Source organism: Anomalospiza imberbis, chromosome 3, assembly GCF_031753505.1.
Source record: "Anomalospiza imberbis isolate Cuckoo-Finch-1a 21T00152 chromosome 3, ASM3175350v1, whole genome shotgun sequence".
Classification (NCBI taxonomy): Eukaryota; Metazoa; Chordata; class Aves; order Passeriformes; family Viduidae; genus Anomalospiza; species Anomalospiza imberbis.
Genome location: NC_089683.1, coordinates 31,912,497 through 31,932,582, shown reverse-complemented (window position 1 = coordinate 31,932,582; position 20,086 = coordinate 31,912,497). Strand labels below are relative to the sequence as shown.

The 20,086-nt window shown below is 38.8% G+C and overlaps 1 protein-coding gene across 2 annotated transcripts in view; it reads right to left on the bottom strand.

Moving 5' to 3' along the window:
• Positions 1–20,086, bottom strand: part of MYO6 (myosin VI) — a 101,364-nt gene that overhangs the window by 77,578 nt on the left and 3,700 nt on the right. The window contains exon 1 of one of the 2 annotated variants that reach the window (XR_010997075.1): positions 6,533–6,555. The exons of the other annotated variant lie outside the window; for it this stretch is intronic. The gene's annotated coding sequence lies outside the window, so the exon portion shown is untranslated. Of the gene's footprint in view, positions 1–6,532; positions 6,556–20,086 lie in introns of those variants that run through there. 2 annotated transcript variants of the gene reach the window in all.

Below are 20,086 nucleotides of genomic sequence, written 5' to 3'. Positions count from 1 at the left end.
CAATTCATATTATAATCAGCAAGATTTGATTATTTCCTTTGCAATTCCTGCTGTTCTGACAGTTTTTAAGCTACTATTCTCTCAAGAACGTTATTCTTATTTTAGTTTGTACTAAGAAATAGAGAGGTCTTTGTCCCAATTCTTGTTCATTAAAATAACCTGAGTGAAGCTTCCTGACAAACCAAGAATTAAGCATGCCAAGGGGATCTGCATAAGCATTTTCAACCAACAGCAATGCCTACTCCAGTAATAGCAACAAGCAGAAAGAGGAAAAGCAGCAAAACACCAAAAACAGTGTCAAATTTCAGCAGCAAAGTTAAAATTAAAGAAAAAGCTCCTCAGTTATTGTCTGGACACCACTTCAGAAGCATTACAAAAGAGAAATGAGGACTAGAAAAAACAGAACTAACAAGGCTATAAAACCACTTTTGAAAGCGGTTGTTCAACTTAACACTTTCAGGCTTTGCAAGCCAGCCCTAGTGAAACCAGCAGGCAGCGAGAGGGGAAGAAAAGACATACCAAGGCAGAAGTCACCAAACAGACAAAGACATCAAAGCAAAATCAAAAGTATCTTAAGCCATCTCATAATATATAAAGAACACATAGGATGCACTCCTGCAGATCTAGCTGGAGTAGTTCGAGCAGACAAGGTGAACTCTGGAATTAACCATCTCTGTGGCAGTAGTCATGCTGTGTGACCACTGGCAGCAGTGCTCAAGGATAATTGCTTTAATCATCTTCCATAAGCAGCCTCAACAAGGTCAAGTAACTTCAAACCCCTTCAGCTAGCACTTTAACAGTGTATTTGTTTATATCCTCATGTGCCACTTTTTCCAAGTGTAAACATGAGAAAGAGCAAATACTTCTTGAAGGTTGAGGATGACTCTCTCTAAGCTAATGAACTCTAAATTCTCCTCCGGTTATGTCATTTTTCAGCCTTCCCCACCCATTCATCTTCTACATCTCATACTCTCCTACTGCCAAATTAGAGTGCCCTGTTTCCCCACCTAGCATGTGCTGCTGCCAAGCTATTGCTCATCTTCAGGTGACCTAATACAAGAACTGATATGTTTATTCTCTTTTAAGCCTATGCACCTAACAGTCTCTCTTTGAGCTTTGTATACAAGCTAAAACAAAAGCAACCAATTGGCCTAAGTATACCAAATACAAGGGACCTACCCCCAGCACAAAAAGTAGAAAATCTAATTATGCAAATTAAAAACAAACAAACAAACAAACAAAAACTAAGAAAGTCCTTAATTTGATTTCCAAATACTTAAAAGGAAATGGATTCCTTATCATAAATATTGGTTATTTATCATATAAATACCAATACTACATGGTCACTGGCTTCCATCATCTGAACTGCAGAAGCTGCTCATTATGATAAGCAATCAGGACACCAGAATTTTAATCCTCTGTAGACTACCATCAATGTTGGCTACAGCACATCTCAGTGTAGCCACCAGGGCCTTGTACCAGTTAAAGCAAGAATATATTGCATTTTATACCAACTTTTGTCCAGCTGATTCAAAAACAGGCTGAGGTAGACTGAATCCCAGTAATTTATTCTAACTCATATGAACACAGATAAACTCAAAAAAAGTTCATACCCTCCAAACAAAAAAATCAGAGGAATATTCCTAATCACCAGTTTAAGGGGGGAAAACCCAAGCCAAACAAAAAAAAAAATAAACTACAAAACAAACCCCACTTTTGAGTGCTTTTGAATTTTTGTTAATTCACCAGCAATTCAAGAACTCTGCACAACTTAAATATTTTTTCAGAAAAATACTTTAATTAGAAAGCCTACACTACCTAGTGACAATACCATCTATTTTATACTTTCAGATGAGTGATGCTAAGCCCTTGACATTCAAGCAGCCCTACAATTCCAGCAGAGAAAGTCAAGAGCTGAATCATAAGCCGGAGCCTATCAGTAACTTGGTTCTCCATGGCTGCCTCCGTGAATAATTCAGAAATACCCCAGGGGCTCCTGAGGGTGACCAACATACCCTCTGACCTCTTCTCTGAACCCATGTCTTGTCAAGTTTTGAACTTCAGTTATATAACCCTCTTGCTGAAGAATAATCAAATGAAACTAGGTAAATACAGAAATAAGAAACCAATCAACCTGCACTGAGTTTTATCAGTTTGATAAATACATATGCATAAATAACTGAACAGAGACACATTTGCCTGGTAAGTTTTTTTAAAGTACAACAATAAAAAAATTGCCAAACTCCTGGTACATATCAGTGTAAATGGGATTGATATTTTAGAAAACTAAGAATACATGCTCAGCCAGGAGCCAAGTTAAATAAACTAAGCACTTCAGATGGCAGCATCAAAGGCTGCTAGAGGGTGTGCAGGAAACCTCAGATGCTTGACCTCAAACCAACACAAAGAGCCTGGGCAAGGAAAAAATATATTTGTACTTTTTGACTTACTACCAGTATAACAAATATCAAATAAATCAGATGTTTTCAAACTTTGATTTGGCCACTTTATTAGAGGAGAAAACACTGGAAACTAATGACAATCAGCATCTGTGAATTAACAGGTATAATCCAGGAATTGTTTACTGCCATCCCTCACTGTAGAGAATCCATAACTCTTTCAAAGACAGAATTAGTTCCTAAAAACAGTTACATTACCTGTTTCAAACTTCTCTTTCCTCTCTCCATATCAGCTTGTACTTATTACAAAAAGTATGGGTGTAGTTTATAGGCAATGAGCAGACTATCTGCAAAGAACCAGTGAACGCAGGAAAAAATCTCCCTTCAGAAACACGCAACTAAAAAAGGAAGATTCTTGTCAAAATCTACTCAAATATTGTATGCAAATAAATAAATAAATAAATAGAACCTGTTTACAAGTTCACAGATCTCATTGAAAACAGTAATTCTGAGGGAGGTGACTGAAAGCTTTCTCTTAATGTAAAAGATCATGAGAGTCATTTAAGACAATTTTAACAGCAAAGACAAGAAAGCTACTCCAAGAAGTGACACAGAACATGTTTTTTCAGCAACTCCCATTTGTTTCCTTGGAAAGATGAGTATAGTGGGTCCATTACTATGAGACAAAAAAACAGTAATTACAACAAAAGATAAAGATCATTAACATTATCTCAATCTCAAAAAAAATCTGGAGTATATGATTTAGGAATAAAATACACTTAAAACCCATAAAAAATTATCAAAGGGCTAGAACATCTCTCCTATGAAGAAAGGCTGAGAGAGTTGGGGGTGTTCAGAATAAAGAAGAGAGGGCTCCAGGAAAGGCCTTATTGTGGCTTTTCCATCAATTAAGGAAGCCTATAAGATGGAGAGAGATTTTCTATCAAGGACCCTAGTAACAGGGCAAGGGACAACAGTTTTGAACTGAAGAAGGATAGATTTAGACTGGATGTAAAAAAGAAATTATTTGCAATGAGGTTTGCCTGAAGAAGCTGTGAATGCCCCATCCCTGGAAACCTTCAAGGTCAGGTTGAATGGAGCTTTAAACAACCTAGTGAGGACAGAGGGGTAAGACTTGATCTCTTTTAAGGTCTTTTCCAACTCAAACCATTCTGTGACTCTAAAATAACCTTTAATTCTTGTACTATTCACAAATTGCTTGTATTTTCACAGAAGGCCAAGTACTGTAAAGGCTTGGCATCTGGCCAGCCACAAACCAGACAAAATCTGCTATTAGCACTGACAGGATCTTGGCAGCAGGGAAAACTGCAGGCCATAACAACTTCCACATTAGCCACATCCTGACCACAGCTCAACTCTCTCATTTTTTGGCAAGACACTGCTCGCTGCAAGGTTTGAGAAAGTTCTAGGCATCCCTAAACCTTGGTACAGGGTCATGCAGATTATAGACTCTGGACTAATCTTTGCACAGATTTTGCCACAGCCAAAGATGAACAGCTTGTTTTTCTTACTACTGATTCAGTATCTCAAATGGACTGATGCAGCTCCCATAGCTCCACTACCTTTATGAACCATGAGTTACAAGAAATCCAGCTCAAGAACATCACAATCACTTCTTGTTCAGAAAACAGAAGACTGAGATCAAAGTCCAACTGCATTTCACCAACTGATTTTAATCTCAAATAGATTATCTGAATGTGACTGCCCATCCCCATCACATATAAAATGTTATTTATTAATTTAACATGCATGCTGCAAGAAAGTGCATCCCTGCTCATGATTCTGCTAAAGCCAACAATGAGTAAAAATTACCAACCAGCAACACCACAAAAATGGTTATAAATTTTCTGCCCAAGTGGCTTAGCCAAATGCATATTTTAGAAGAAGTCTGGGATAACTTCAAGGTTTTCAATAGCAGGTGTCGTCCTACAGGCAACAGAACCAACACACACTCTGCACAGGCAAGAGAAGAGAACCACCCCTGGGGCTGGGAAGAGGCACACACAGTCTCAATACATCTGATGTGAAAGTAAACTGAAAACAATTTATGCAGAATCACGGCTCCCACGACCAACCCTTAAGCATAATTACAAATTCTATACAGAAGCTCATGCAAAGGACAAACCACCACAGTCACATGCTAAGATCAGCCTATTTATTTTGGCAAAGAAGCAAGAGGTGGACTTAAGGAAAGCTTTTAGTCAGATTGTAAATTCAGACACAAAATGCAGCTCAGGTGTTTTTAAATGCAAAACTTCCTGAACAATTACAGCTGGGAGAATGAGCACGGTCATGTTGGCACTGCTATTTCCCAGTTGGGGTCAGCAGCTCAAAGCATTTATTTGTGGCACCTGAGCCTTCATTTCAGACCATGAAAAATATTTTATACAAAAAATGGATCTCCAGAGGCTAGGAAACTCATCTAAGAAATAAAACCAGGTCACCAAGTCCTGCCCATGCAGTCTTCATTTAATTCAGCTGCAATGCTTTCAATCTAGATGTCCAAGAACTGTCAATCCAGTGATAAACTGATGGTTAGACATTTTTTAAGGGAGTAGTGGATCTAAGATCAGACAACAGAGTGAAGCTCTGCTAAATAAAAAGATATTGCAGTTATCATGGGCACTTTTTTCTTTTTCAATTACATGGATATTTAGTTTCAATTTCATTTTCCTTTCTTAACAAATATTCAATAATTTAACATTGTGGTGGGATTAGGAGCATATAAAAATAATTATCACCTAAGGAACAAAATGGTAAATGAAAACACTTATATTATTTTCAACTCTAAACAACACACTTCTTTCATTTTGTTGCTTTTTAGTCATTCCTACAATATTTTGAATTAAACTGAACACACTGTAGGGCAAACAAAATATTATGCTTTCAAAATCAAAGACATCTTATTCAAGAAGACTTGAATGGTCAGTTTGAGATGTTTCTGGTTTGGATTTTTTTTTTCTTTTTTACTAATTGTAATAATTTTAAAAATAACCATTATTTCAATAAAAGGAGTATTTCAGAAACAAGAGGACATATTTATTTGCACACTTTTTTCAAGTCATTCTTTTTCCTGACATAAATCTGAATGATAAGTTTTAAACTCAAGGGATATACACCTCTGTTAGAAAATAACACAATACAACAGGAGTAACTGCATAATAGTGTAACAGCAGCACTGAGGGACCAGTGCCCATACTCCACACATCTTGAGGGTTTTACTAGTTCTAGTTTGTACCATGTATCTCTAGTCTGGTCCCCCTGGTTAAATATGAATTCACAGCTGCAGACTATCAGGTGTTTTTCTAAGGAGCAACTTCCAGGTTGGTTTCATCCAAATAGGATCCAGTTTGATGCCTGTGCTTGCAGTGCCATAAATGCAGACAACCAGGAGGTTGAGTACAACAGTAAACTCCTAAGATGAACTAAAACACTAATGGAGACACAGCTCTACTCATCCTTTATCCAGCTGCTGAAGGTTAATGGCATAAGACTCTTGCTCTAATAAAGTGACAAACCAGCTTACAGTATTTTCCCCTTTTTTATCTGCACTTCAACTTTGCCTTTTTTTTCTAGGCTTTATTCTTTAATACCGAGTATGAGTGATCACATAATATATAGCTACCAATCACACATCATCACTTAACCAGGAAAAACAGCCTTAAAACAAAGATAGTTGTTTTAAGTAACATAAATTAAGTCTTTCTTCCTTCTTTCCTCCTCAAGGACTGACTCTTGCTACTATAACTCAAAAATTTTGCCTTAGACCTCTAATGTTCAATACTTCAAATTTATGCTTCTTAGAGGTCAAACACCAGCTAAGCACAAGTTCCACCCTTTAGAGCTTATATAATTGTAGTGATCTCACCCTCTAAACACAAAGTATTATTAAAATGATCTTTAGTTCCACCTCAGTTGTTCCAAGATGCTCCGGCAGTCCCCATCCTGTGAGCTCCCAGCAGGCAGCTCTCCCCAGCCCACCCAGGGACACTGCACTCCAAGTACCTGTCAAGCAGCCCTCACCTCGGCTGTGGAAGGACACACGGAGAAACATGTCTAATCAAACAGGTCTCAAAGTAAAACATTACTTGCATGCTCAGCTGGTAACTCACCACTGGCTCCCCATCAGATGATGCTGTGGACTGGAAACGTGGAAGCAACAGGAATGCAAGTCCTGTTCCTGCACGTTTCAACATAACCCTGTTCGGCAGTCCAAACAAAGGCTTGTACTTACTCAGCCTACAAATAACTTCAATCAGTGTGTTCTGTCTAAAACTGGGGTATAGATCCCTCTCTCTTAGTCTGGGTAACTAATCTTAAGGCTGCTTGTCAGACAGGAGAGATCTGAATTAGGGCTTTAAGTCAAAAGCACAGCTAGCATTTGCAATTGCACAGACCTAACTATGTATCAAAAATTCTGTTCCTATTCCAACATCACATTATAAAAAGTAAACTTTTATTTCATTTATGGACAATATATAAAACACCAATCCAAATTGTTTCAAAACCATACTGAAATATACTATTAAAATACTCTAAAGGGGAGTGCAAAAGGCTCACACACAGGAGCTTATAGTTCCCAAATACAGGATTGGTGCAATGTTAACTCTTCCCCACAAAACCACAGATACCACCACCAAAAAAACCCAAGTAAAGCTCTCTCATCCCTCTGCCAGGACAAGAGGTACCCAGGACAAAAGTCACATTTCCCATTTCTTGGTGTCCTTCTTCCCAACACAGGCAACACAAGTCCCAGCAACAACAGAAAAATATCTCTGCCAACATGTATGATCTGTACTTCTAATAAATTCTTTACTGAGAGGGTGCAGAGGTGCTGAAACAGGTTGCCCAGAGAACTTGAGGATGCTCTATCCTGAAAGTGTGGCTTTGAACAACCTGGTCTAGTGAAATGTGTCCCTGCCCATGGCAGGGGCATTGGAACTAGATGAGCTTTAAGGTTCCTTCCAACCCAGACCATTCTATGATTCTGTGTTAAAAATAAACAAAGTAAGTCTGCATGAACTTTGAATTACAAGTAGACTCAAGGAGTATACCATCCTTTTGTAGACATAAAAGTTTCCTTTTATTAAAAGCAAAATATTTGATACAGCAATACAGGCATATCCAAAACATTATGCATATTTTCACAATTCAGATTTAAAACTCAGACCTTCCCAAACCCAATGGTTTTTTCCATAGAAAATTTTCTTAGAAAATTTTGTTCAGCAAGTGTTCTTATCTTCCCAACTGATATCACTACACATTTAAGAAAAAAAAAAAAAAAAAAAAAAGTCTAAAATACATACAAGCATGGCCTGAATTATTTGGACACAACCTGACTTCAGATATTCAAGGACAATCTAGAAAATCATTACTTTGATCATCAGAAAATAAATACAAATTTTTTACCACTTCAAAAAGAAGAATGCACATATAGTATTTACCAAACAACTGTATTTTTTGTTCTTGTGTTTGTGCAACATAAAAGGAAAAAAAGGAAAATATAACAGAACCTCCATTAGCAAACCTTCTGGAACTTACCACCAAAGTTTCCTTGAGCTATTTCTTGTCAAGGATGGTTCACATTCATTGTGTTTCTCAACTATTAAACTAGGGCACTTTTTGTGGATCGCAGAGATATGGCCCATATAAAATTTAGGATTTAAATAACAGTCCTCTAGAACAGTTAAAAATAACTGCTGGTTTGGCAGCCCCTGAAGAGGAGATTAAGAAAAAGTAATATTTCAAAGACCTCACACATATGAAATTTATGACAGAAATTCAACACAATGGTGCTCAGCAGAAATTTCAGGGGGTCCAGAAATCAAAAAGACTAAATGATTTTTTAATGAGCAAAATGACATCACAAGTTCAAACCATGTCTCAGCTTCATGCTTGCATATACCATGGACAGTCAATACACTCAGTATCAAAACCATCAAGAAAGGTAATCAAATGGATTTGCCCATATAAGTGAGGAGGACCAGAAAGCATGAAACAGACACTTCCACTCAGTACTTTTATCTAATTGACATTCTTGAAGAAATTTCTGATTTTCTTAACACTATTTCCAAGAAACAGGCACAATCCAATTTAATGTAATCTGCTATACATCATTAGGATTCACCCAGGTGACTCAAGAAGAAGACCCAAACTTAATTAGATCATTTCAGATCAGTTGCTATGAAATCCAGGGGTTTTGTTATTTGGTACATTTAAACCTATTATCCAGTTAATCAATTAGAGAAGAGGATAACGTGAAATAGTTCTTAAGCATGCTTCAAAGATATTTAAATCTTCTTATATTTTTTCTTTTAATTCTAACATCTTCTGTGATGAAAAGCAGCATGTTTAAAGCCTTCCTCCAATCCTACAACAGTCTAAATCAATAGTTTCAAAATCCTTCCCACTTAAAATACATTATTACTAATGTCTAACCTCAAAGCCACATCCCTTTGTTCTTCCAAGGTTAAGGAAGACATCTCCTTGCACAACTTTCCTCTAAATGCTCAGTACCAGCCACACAAAAATCCCACCTGGTTTTAAACAACTCTTTGCCAAATAAAAAACCAGTAAGGGTCATGTAATGACAGGTTAAGTACTTGTAATATTTCCATGGAAAACAAGCTACAGAATACTTCAATCTAGCAGAAAAAGCTGTAATATACAGCCAGTGGACACAGACAACATAGACTAGAAACAGGAACTACTTTAAACACAATTTTGAAAATGTTTTGAAGAATTACTTTTAACCACTAACACAGATTTTAAATTAAGACTAATTTTTTTTTCTTGTTTAATATTTCTCTATTTAATTTAAAGTTGTCACACCTAGTCTGCAAAGCAACTTCTTCGGGTTTTTTTCAGTATACACACAACCAAAGGTAAGCAGTAATGCTTTCTGACAAAAACACTTGAGAACCAGCCAGATTCCTGGCTGGTTTCAGCATTTGCAGATATTCCATGAACTCAGAAATGCTAATTATGTCAATCCAAAAGCCTAGAAAACAGTTCAAAAAGTCACATGCAAAGTCCTCAGGTTAAAAACATTTAATTGACATATTCCTGATTACAAGCAAGACCCTCACCCGGCTGATGACAAAATAGCAAACCACAAAACAGTTCCTGACTTTTTTTCATGGAAAACTAATATATAACTAGTTTTTAAAAGATGAGGAATGCAGAAGAAACTGTACTGCTATTGAAGGAAAGACTGTGAGGTCATGTGAAACTTATCATCAGTGGACCCACAACAAGACAACCTGTTGCTCCCCTTCTCAAGGCTTTACAAAGCATCCTCTTCAGCTTCCTGGACCTGTGGTCTACAGTGCAGCAAGCCAAGTTCACTCAAGCATTCTATTGAGAACTCCAGTCTGGAAGTTTTCAGCACTTCCTATATTCCAGCAAATATTTTTTTTTTTTATTTCAGATAGATTTTTTTTTCCCCAAATATTTTCTTTCACCCAAAATTTGAGCTCCATGGGAGCTTAAGCTACAGTGATCAGGAATTCAACATCAAGAGATATTATTAATTAGAAAGTTAGATATTATTAATTCAAATTCCTCCTTGTGAATAGAAATGTTTCAAATCTATTTTCATGATGGATATTTCTTCACACGGTTGAATGACCTGAGCGCCATCTTGGATGGGCAGGGGGAAGCTAATAGTAAACTCCACATAGATTTCCTGTATTTCCTTTCTAGAGTAAAAAGTCCTCCTTGGGGATGAGTTCTTGAGTTTGAATCATTCATGAGAACTGAAAAACTAGAAGTTTTTAAGTACAGTTGTTTCACATCATCATATGATTAGAGATCTTCTAAGGTCATCTTAGAAAAAAATCAAAACCGTGTAAAAGAAACAATTGTGTAGAAGGTAAGTACGATGAAGATCCTGGAGGATTATTACAAGTCAGGTGCTTCCTCAGGAACCCAGAAAACTCCAGTTCCTTTGGGGCTGAGACAGCAACAATCACATGGGGTTCAGCCTCCTCCCAGTGACCTACATGAAGTCTTGAGGCAAGAACTCAAGAACAACTGAATTCAAAAAGAGTAAAATGTAGCACTGCACAGCCCAATGATACAACTTCCAACCCACTGAACTAAAGAAAAAGCCAAAACAAAACACAATCAACCAACAGACCTATTTTACAAAATGCATCAACATATGAATCAGTACCACTTAATGGAGACTCCACCTCTCTTTACAAAGAGTCCTGTTCCACCCTTCACAATAGCATACCTGACTTCAATTACAGGGAGGTATGTGCTTCCTTTTATTGACTGAAGGACACAAAATCTGAAGAATTCTCTTATTATTTCTATTAATAAATAAAAACCGTAATAAAAACTATTTCTATTAATAAATAAAAAACAAGAAAAAACACTGCATTTTGGCATCAATGTTCTGTTCAGAGGAATTTCACAGCTTCCAGAGTTTCTGCTTTACTTGGGTGATTAATGAAGAGAACTTGCTGGCTATTACAGCTTACTCTAACTTAAAAAAAAAATGCATGCCTCTTGAGTAACTCCAATAACTTCAGAACAATAAAGGAAACAAGATTAATCAAATGCCTTCTAAAATGCCTGCACGTCCAGTTTCTATGCTGCCTTCAGACACAAGGGTGAAACATGCTGGCTAACTTCCCAGTGTTATGACCTGTGAAGAATACAAATTTAAATTTCCTAAAATAAAAATATCACTGCATGTCTGTTAAGAAATAATAAACTTTTCTCTAGAAGTGACAAGTTAGCAAAAGTTGCTGAGATTCAAGTACAAGAGAGAAACACAATTATATTTCAAAGGTTATAAAAAAAGCATTTGCTTTTTCAGCTTCCACTCTATAAAACTCATTCAAGTTTTACTGGATGCTGTAGTTTACCTAATTTCTCCACTCATTCAGCAGCTTGTGCTGTGGGATGATCCTCCTTTGATACAGAAGCTTTTGACAGAATTCTGGGAACATGTCCAGCGTAACAGAAATAACAGCATAGGAAACCCTAATACACCAGGTGTGGCTTCAGAGATGAAGGCTGAGCCACTCAGAAAGTGCTCTAATAACTACAGTAGCCTTCCTGTAAGCTTTTACCACTAAAGGTCTCTTGAACTATATTTATACTGAAAAGCATCAGGGAGGTATAGGACAGACAACTGATTTTTTTGCCTGACCTGCTCTTCTATTGTAGGAGTGGAATAAAAGATAGGCTTTGATTGTAGTGAATGATTTTCATCTTGTTTGATGCTTGGCTTCTCCCCTTTCTCTAGGTATTCCTTAGTTTATCTTTTCTCCCAGCTTCAAAATGCCTTTAAAAAAAAGTTTCTTTCTAGAAAGAAACTCTCATTTAGAGTTAAAACTGTTATCTAAAAAACTCGTTGCAATGCTCTGGACTGCTTTTTGTTTTGGGGAACACAAGAGGCCCACAGCTGCCCATTATGCCAGTGGAGCTGTGCTAATTCTGCTCTGTGCTGAGCCTCTGAGCCCAGCCAGCAAGATCAATCACATCTGCTCAGCCTCCCCTGTCCAGCATGCATCCAGCTCAGCAGCCACTGCTCCAGATTATGCTTTCCCATGTGGCTGCTTCTGCCTACACTACTCTGCTCAACATCAGCATTGAAATTTTTGGATGTCCCCTTGTCGAGGCCTTCTACTCTAAACTGCCTCCTCCTTACACATTAAGCTGCACCTAAAATTAGCCTGAAAAGCAGATCTTCATCTCAAAGCAACAGTATTCTCCCCACTTCCGTTTTTTTCAAAACAGGAAGACTGACTGCTACTTTGATCCAGGAATGTAGTGAATCCACATGCATTTTAGGAGGTAAAAGGTATAGGGCTTTCTTTGTGAGGGTGCTCTTGGCATGGTGAAAAGGGGCTTTGCTGAGCAGAACAAGCTCAGCATGCTATCATCTGGTGCATGGACCACTGTGAAAAGCCAAAGGAGTCCCCAGCAGAGCAGCAACTCACAACAGCCTGCAACAACACAAAGTATTCCTTCCTGCTGTCTTGTACAGAGAGCCAGCACGTTCTACTGCAGGGCTTCCCAGGCAGTGCCGGGCACACATGAGCAAAGCTTGCCATGACAGGAATGTTCCCTGCAGCAAACGTGTCCTCCACATCACTCTCCAAACCTCAGCCTGATGAGCAGGGTTAACTGTAGGTTGACAGCTTTCAAGTAATTATAGCCATTCCCAATCCAGTGCTAACTGGTATGACACTGGTCATTCTTCACGGGGGAAGGCAGAAAACAAAGAAGAAAACACAGATTTTGATTAAACACTCTTCCCCAGTCTTCAAATTCTGCTTCTACCAGATGTTCTGTCCTGCATCTATCTGCTACCCTTTTGACTAGACACCAAGCCTGGCTGATAAGTAAAGCAAAAGCCAGCATCTCTTTCATCCTGAGAAAACCACACTGATGCAGCCAGTTTTACTTGCTCGATTGTACAAACTCCATTTGCAATCTGTCTTGGTATAGGCAGTCGACAAAGAGCATGGGAAGCTGCAAGCTCATCTGTAGGACTGACGCCATGCAAATCCTTCCCGTTGCCAGCAAGTTGTGAAACACAAAAGGCAGGATATCCTGGAAGTAGTGTAACATAAATGAAAAAAAAAAGGCATGTGTCCTGGGAATAACTTACACAGAGATTCTTTAGGGGCAGAAGCTGATCCTGAAAAAAGAAGTCTGATCCAGAGGGAGACACATGGTGAAGCTGTCAACAAATATCAGCACATGAAGCGCCACCAAGGATCCAGATTGCACCACAGTGATCCAGGCAGATGAATGACGGGCAAGACACGATGCAACCCAGGAAGCCAATCCAGGTGACATGCTAACAACATCCACTGGAGCATTCATTATGTTCTATACTCCGCTGAACTCCAAATGAATGGTATCACATGCATCTGGGTCAAAATTTGACTGCCATTACATTCAACAGTGCAAAGAGGTGATATCAGCTATCACTGAACCAAGGTCTGCATCCCATTACTTGCTATAACCTGCAGTGCCCAAACTCCACACCATGCTATTCCTGTCCCAGCTGAGTGGAAGTCCTTGGAAGACAGCCTAGTACCTGAAAAAGGGGAAATTCTCCTCAGCTAAGGAAAGACTTTTAAAAACCCTTCGTTCTCCTCCAGCATTTTCTTCTGGTTAGTAATGAAACAGATGCAAAGACCTTGACAAGAGTATAATAATTGAGAGGGCACAACAGTTTTCCTTTACTTCCCTACGTATTAGTACAATCTTTTAGCTCATGTTATAAATACAGCATAGTCCAAACATTTGCAGGAGATGCTTGAGGGAAGTGATTTGTCAGAAAAAAGGAAAAAAAAATCCTTGTTTTTCAACGATAGTAACTTGAAGTCTGCTAAAACACAAGCTTCAAAAATAAACAGCACCCTCACCAATCAGCAAACATTGTTCAAATGCTTGCTAATAATACTAGGCTAATTTTTCACAACATAAAATTGTTTTTTCTTAAAATACAGCTATTACTTCACATTCAACTCAGTTCTCCTCTGTGTGACATGTGTGCAAGTTACACAGCTTTTCCTTACACAAAAGCATGAAACAAAATAAAATTAAACACGTGGGAAGAAAGTCCTCACACAAATGTGCCTTCTTCATTGTCAGACTAGAGATTACTGGTTAGTTTTATAGGTTTGCTTGCCTATAAAACGATCCACACAAAAGTAGGCCATGAATTTAAAATTAAGCAGCTGATCAAACTGAACAAAACAAAGCTACAGCAGCCTCATGCACAGCTGCATCTTGCCCATTCAAATTTATCCCTTAAGTATGTACAGTGGAAGAAGTAACAGCGCCTTTTTGAGAAGGCTCCTGTCTTACCTGGATCCCCTAAAAACTACTTGGACATTTGCAACAAGATGACCAATGGAAACAAGAAGCTGCTAGAAAGAACATGCTGAGCCCTAAAAAAACATAAGCCAATTAGCTTTCATTAATTACCACTAACCACACTTTAGCATACCTTCAGATCTCACTCCAATATATTTACCTGTCTTGGGGTGAAATACTTAGCCCAAATTGTAAGGTCTCGTGGTCTTACACCCAACAAGCAGGCACACCCAGGGTCAGTGCCTGGACATGTACAGGGATCAGCCAGCATCTTACATTTGATGAGGAAAACATGGCTTCAAAGTCCTGCCCAGGCAAGGTAGGAAGGGCAGCCCCCGATGCTAACCTCTTTTGCACAAGAGCAGTTGTGATAGATGAGTAATGCAATTATTGACTCTCACAATTAACAGACAAATACCACATGTATAGGTTAAGGAAAGTTTTATAGATTTATAGTTATATTTTACCCTCTGCTTTGTTATCAAGGGACAGCCAGGGTTGGGATATTGGGGAGGGTTGGCTTGTCACTATGGTAACATCTGACCTCCAATCAGGATTTGAGAAGGTAAACTCCACCACTGGACAGCGAAGAAAGAGTCGATGGACAGTATTTTGGGAGGGGCTAAAGGGTTAAAAGGTGAAACCTCCATTGTGTGGGTGCGCACATAGTGGGGAAAATCCTTTGCTCACTGGCGCTGTAACATTTTCTCTATTCAGTCTTCTGTTGTGTTTTTGGTAAGGTTTAATAAACCTTTCTAAATTTCTGAAAAGTGAGTAGCTATTTGTCACACAGTCAAAACAGCATTTTTCTTCTACTACAATCTTCAAGTGTTTCCTCTTGCTGGAGCCCTTTGGTCCTCTCAGCTCCTCAGACCCACCTAGGCATCGCCCTTCAGCCTTCACGTGTTTCTTAAGAAGGAGCTCATCTCAAAATACTCTTCCTCTTCCTGGTAGTTTCCCGTTCCCCTGCTTCCACCTTCTCCCTTGGGCTAAAGCAGCAGAGTCATTCAGCAAACATGCCAGTGATATGAAGTGCCTTTTGTCTGCCCTCTTCACTCCCAAAGGGATTTGTAAAGAGACCAGGATTAATACTGAAAACAACTCATCTCAAACAGCTGTTTTGTTTTTTTTTAAACCATGTAAATTTCCACTTCCATCCTATGTACTCAAGCAGTCAGTACTCATTACTCACTCAAAATCCCAAGCTTTTATTAAGCAAAAACAAACAAACAAAAATTCATAATAATATAACTGCATTTTTAAGGCATAAAAAAAAAAACCCAAACTCTTTCTAAAGAGATCAATAACTGATCCCAGACTGTAACAGATGCTGCAAAGAGCAATTAAAAAAAAATCTGTGAACCAACTTTATATATTATAACCCTTGCTAGGCTGACTGCTACATGAATAGACACAGAACTCTGTGGCAACAGAAACAAAGAAGCTAAACTCCAACAGCTGCTAAAATAAACTATCTTTAGTTTGAACTTAAAAGAAATCTGATGTAATATTTCACAAAAATACATACATGTATGCAAAACTGGGAAAAGCTGCAAGGAATTAAACTGAAAGAGAATAATCTGTAAGAGTATATGGTCAACACATTATTTATGTTTGTCATTGCTGCTTTGGTGTTGAATATATATAATTTAGCACATAACCCAGAAATACCCATAGCATTTGATGTCATATCATCAAAAGACTGCATGTTCATTAATAATAGGAAAGGTTCCTTCAGCTGCAAGAAAAGCAGCTACTTAGACCACTGAACTGTTAAAAAACATGTTCGGTGGGTGTTGACCTTTTGAGCAAGACATGACTTGCACAGCATGATAAAAGGCTAAGAAACTTCATGGCTAAGATTCCTCTCCCTGGGTTAGTAAGAAATAATCTTTTTCCTTTGAATGGATGTAGAACTTTGCAGCAAAACATAAAACAAGATCTAAAACTTGTTTCAGATTACCATCAGAATATGACACAAAAGGTATTTCAAAAAACATCCTACCCCTAAACAAAGTTTAAAATTTTTTCTTGCATAAATGATCTAAAAAAATACTAAGGTGCAAGATTTTTTTCAAAAGCCCATAGTGCATGTCCAAACATCCAAAGAAAAAAAAATTTAATAGAGGACAGTCATGCAGTGAACCAAACACTATCTCAAGGTCCAAATAATCCAAGATTAAGTGTCTGACCATACTACTTTCAGGTGTTTGAGAAGATGAAAGAGTACTGTAACAGGATGACAACTGAAGACAGAGATCATCCCACTGTCTGCAAAACCACGTGTACAGAAGAAACAGGAGACCTTTGTTCCCAAGAGCTCCAATTCAACACAACTATGACAGCCCACCTCTCTTCTGTTTCCCAATTACTTTGAAATTTGAAGCAATGCTCTTAACCACAGCCAAAAGAAGATCAGCTACTAAAATCTGTAAAAACCATTAGATGCTTTATTTTGGAAAAAAAATCAGAAGAGGAGGACTGACAGGCCTAGCAGTACACTCACTGACAAGCAAGCCAACAAGTCTGAGAGAAGGAGAAAAAGCATCATTCCTGGCATGTCCACAGAGGTAACACTCCTTGCTGTACGGCAGAGAGAGAATCCACTGCAGAATGCCATTTGTGTACACAAGCACCTGTCATAAAGGCTGCCTGCATGAACAATGCCAAGGCTTTAAAGCAATCAGCAAACACTGAAAAAATAACTCAGTAGGAGCCTAGAAAATGAGACAAAAATTTATATCATCAGTTTTTCTATCTTTGTAAAAGATTTCAGGTAACAAAAAAAAAAAATCAACAAAAAAACTCACCCCCAAAACCACAAAATAAACTCATTCTCAGCCCCAAAACCACCACATGTACTAAGCCCAAGTGTTTTTATTTTTACACAGTAATAAAAGTCCATATTATTGTAGGGCCCTCTGAAGTCTATAATCTTTTATAATGCTCTCCTATCCTATTCTACGACTCTGTCCTTGTGTGTGACTCTGCCTGGGTGTCCCTGCCCACAGCAGGGGGTTGGAACTCGATCATCTTTAGGGTCTTTTCTGACCCAGGCCCTTCCATAATTCTATGATTCTATTAAATTTCCCTGCATATTCTCTTTATGTCTCTATTTCTCTCTGCAAAGGGCTATGGAGGCATTTGTCTAACTTTTGGTAGAGCCAATGAAGGTTACACAGGTCTAAGAGACTGCAAAATAGGTTGTGGCTTCCTGAGAGAGGATGAGCTGAATGACAGTGACTTATCACACCTCATCTGCCTCCCCTCATCTCTGCTGCTCTACCTTTGCAGCACAGATATAGAAAAGAGAAAAGTGATGGGATTTGTTGCTTTCTGCAGAGCCAGCCATTTGCACTGGGGTGTGAAGGAGCCCCATGACCATCCACACTGCTGGGAAGGGCAAGAAGATACAGCCATTAAGATTTTCTCCTTTCAGGATCCAGCAGTCAATTACCTCAGCCTAACTGCTTACAAACTGCAACCCAAAAGAATTGTTAAAATTGAAGTCATCAAAAATGTTCATCAGATTCTTCATTCCTGAATGCTCTGCTCCCTGTCCTGGAAACTTTGCAGTATGTAAGCAAGGCCAACATCACAAAAGCTTACTGCACATGACTAAACCTTGAATTGGATGAGCAGCTACAGAGCATCCTCCCCCAAAACTCTCCAATGCCTCCCCTCAAACAAGCAGAGTGCCACGATAAGCAGGTTTGGTGCACACAGCGCTCACCCCGACAAGGCAAGAGGAGACACAGCAAAACTGCCTATCTTTGGCACCAAGGACTTGGTCAAAGAGTTTTATTGTTGTCAGTTCCCCCACTACAGAGCAGCTGTGATGGACTGCATGTAAAGAAATCAGGAAAGAGCAAAGCACAGATGTGAACTTGGAAGGGGTGCCATCAGCCCACCACAGGCATGACCTCCTGCACAGAGCACACCTAAGGACTGGAGAAGGACATGATGTCCTCCCACAGACAGCTTCTTCCTAAACATGGCTACTACAGTATCACCTTACAGATGGACTCCTTTGGATCTGGAACACTGAGAATGCACCTGACATGATCAAATCCTTGCTGAGTGCATGGCAACAAAGACAATATAGCAGATGAGAGGGATGGAGCTCTGGACCATACAAATCTGAACTTGCTCACAATGCAAAAAGCAACAATATTTCTGTGGCTTCAGCTCAGGCCTGAAGGATTCATAGAAACATTTAGATATAATTCAGAAGGTTGCTGATATTTTTGTGAAATACAGTCAGAGATCTTGCTAATATTGAAGATTTTTGTGAACAACTTGCTTTGGTAAATTCTCTACTTCTCTTTTTTTTTTTCCCTCCACAAATTTCAAATCTGTCCGCTAAGTCTTGTTAATTACAAGGAAAACAAATTTGCTCATGAAACAATTATCCACTGTGTAAATAATACTCTTAATTTGTCTGTTGAACTACCTTTGCAAAATAAATTCAGCAAGCTCTCTTAAGAGATGGTGCTTAAAAAAGAAAAAAAAATATTTTATGATAAATAAGGCCTTCTGCTGAGCATTTACAAAACCAGGGTTCATTCAGACTTTCAGCTCAAGACTGAGAATTTCTCTTTAATTTCTCTGAGAGTAGATCAAGCCCTAAAAGATGCACATACAGACGTGGCCACCCCAGTTCTGGTAGTGCTTATGGCGCCTCCATTTGGCATTGCCAGGACCGGATTCCATTTTGGAGACTGGCCACATTCTGCAGAGCAGCAGTGCTGCAAGCTGTGCATACAAAAAGTGAAGTTTAATTCCAGATGCCTCATCCATCTCTCATTCTCTGGGGCAAGCAGAAACTGCCCTTCATCCATGCACTTGCAGAGGAAGAAGAAGCATTCACCCTACGAGGAAGGTCCCTTGGCTTGGCAGAAATGCTTCAGGAGTGACACAATGCCTGGGTATGACATGCAGCGCAGCCACAGTAGCCAGACACCAACCCTTACTTAATGAAGCATTCGTGCATGCCCTGCTGCTGACAGTAGCTGCAATTTAGCTTGCAGAGCTAAATGCCTACAGGAGCAGTAGCCAGCACTGTATCTGCAGGTTAAATGTCATCTGGCTGTAACTCCCTTTTCAGCAGGAAGAAGTTAACATGTGTAGGTGCACCAAGGAGTCCAAACCCACCTTTTCAAGGCCAGGCTATGCTGTCCAGAGATGTCAACAAGCTTTGCCTTGGAGCTGCAGTACCATGGCACAGCGGCAGGACTAAACAGACCCAGCCTCATCACCCTCTGCTCTGTTTCTGCACACAGCTCAATAAGAACTTGCTTTGGCTAAATCAGTTTTTTTGAATAGGTATTCTAAGATGGGCACCTACCAAAAGACAACTTTAGCATGCTTTCCTTGATAAAATACATATATTAAATTTATATGGTCATTACTTACAGAAGTCAGTCTACCAGAGATTAAAGTGCCCATGGATTTATCTGTCCTTTTCTTGACATCAGAGCCTTAGTAAAAACCATGAAGGCTGCTGATGCTTCTCATACAGCTTTGCAAAACTGCTGGTTTTGTTGGGTTTTTCAGTGGGGAGGGGAAGATTTATCCTCAGCCATCAGTTCAAAAACTACAATTTTCTGTGTTCTTTATATTGATACAGTATCTATCAATGCTTCAGAAACACAAGTCACTGTCACTAGTATTTACTACAAACCTACAACAGTCATTCCAAGAAATAACAAAGTAGAAACTTAAATAGATGGCAAGCTATGTTAAAATGTTGCCATTTTAAAATGCCTTCTCATACTTTAAAAAGTGGATACAAAATGAGAGACATATGATAT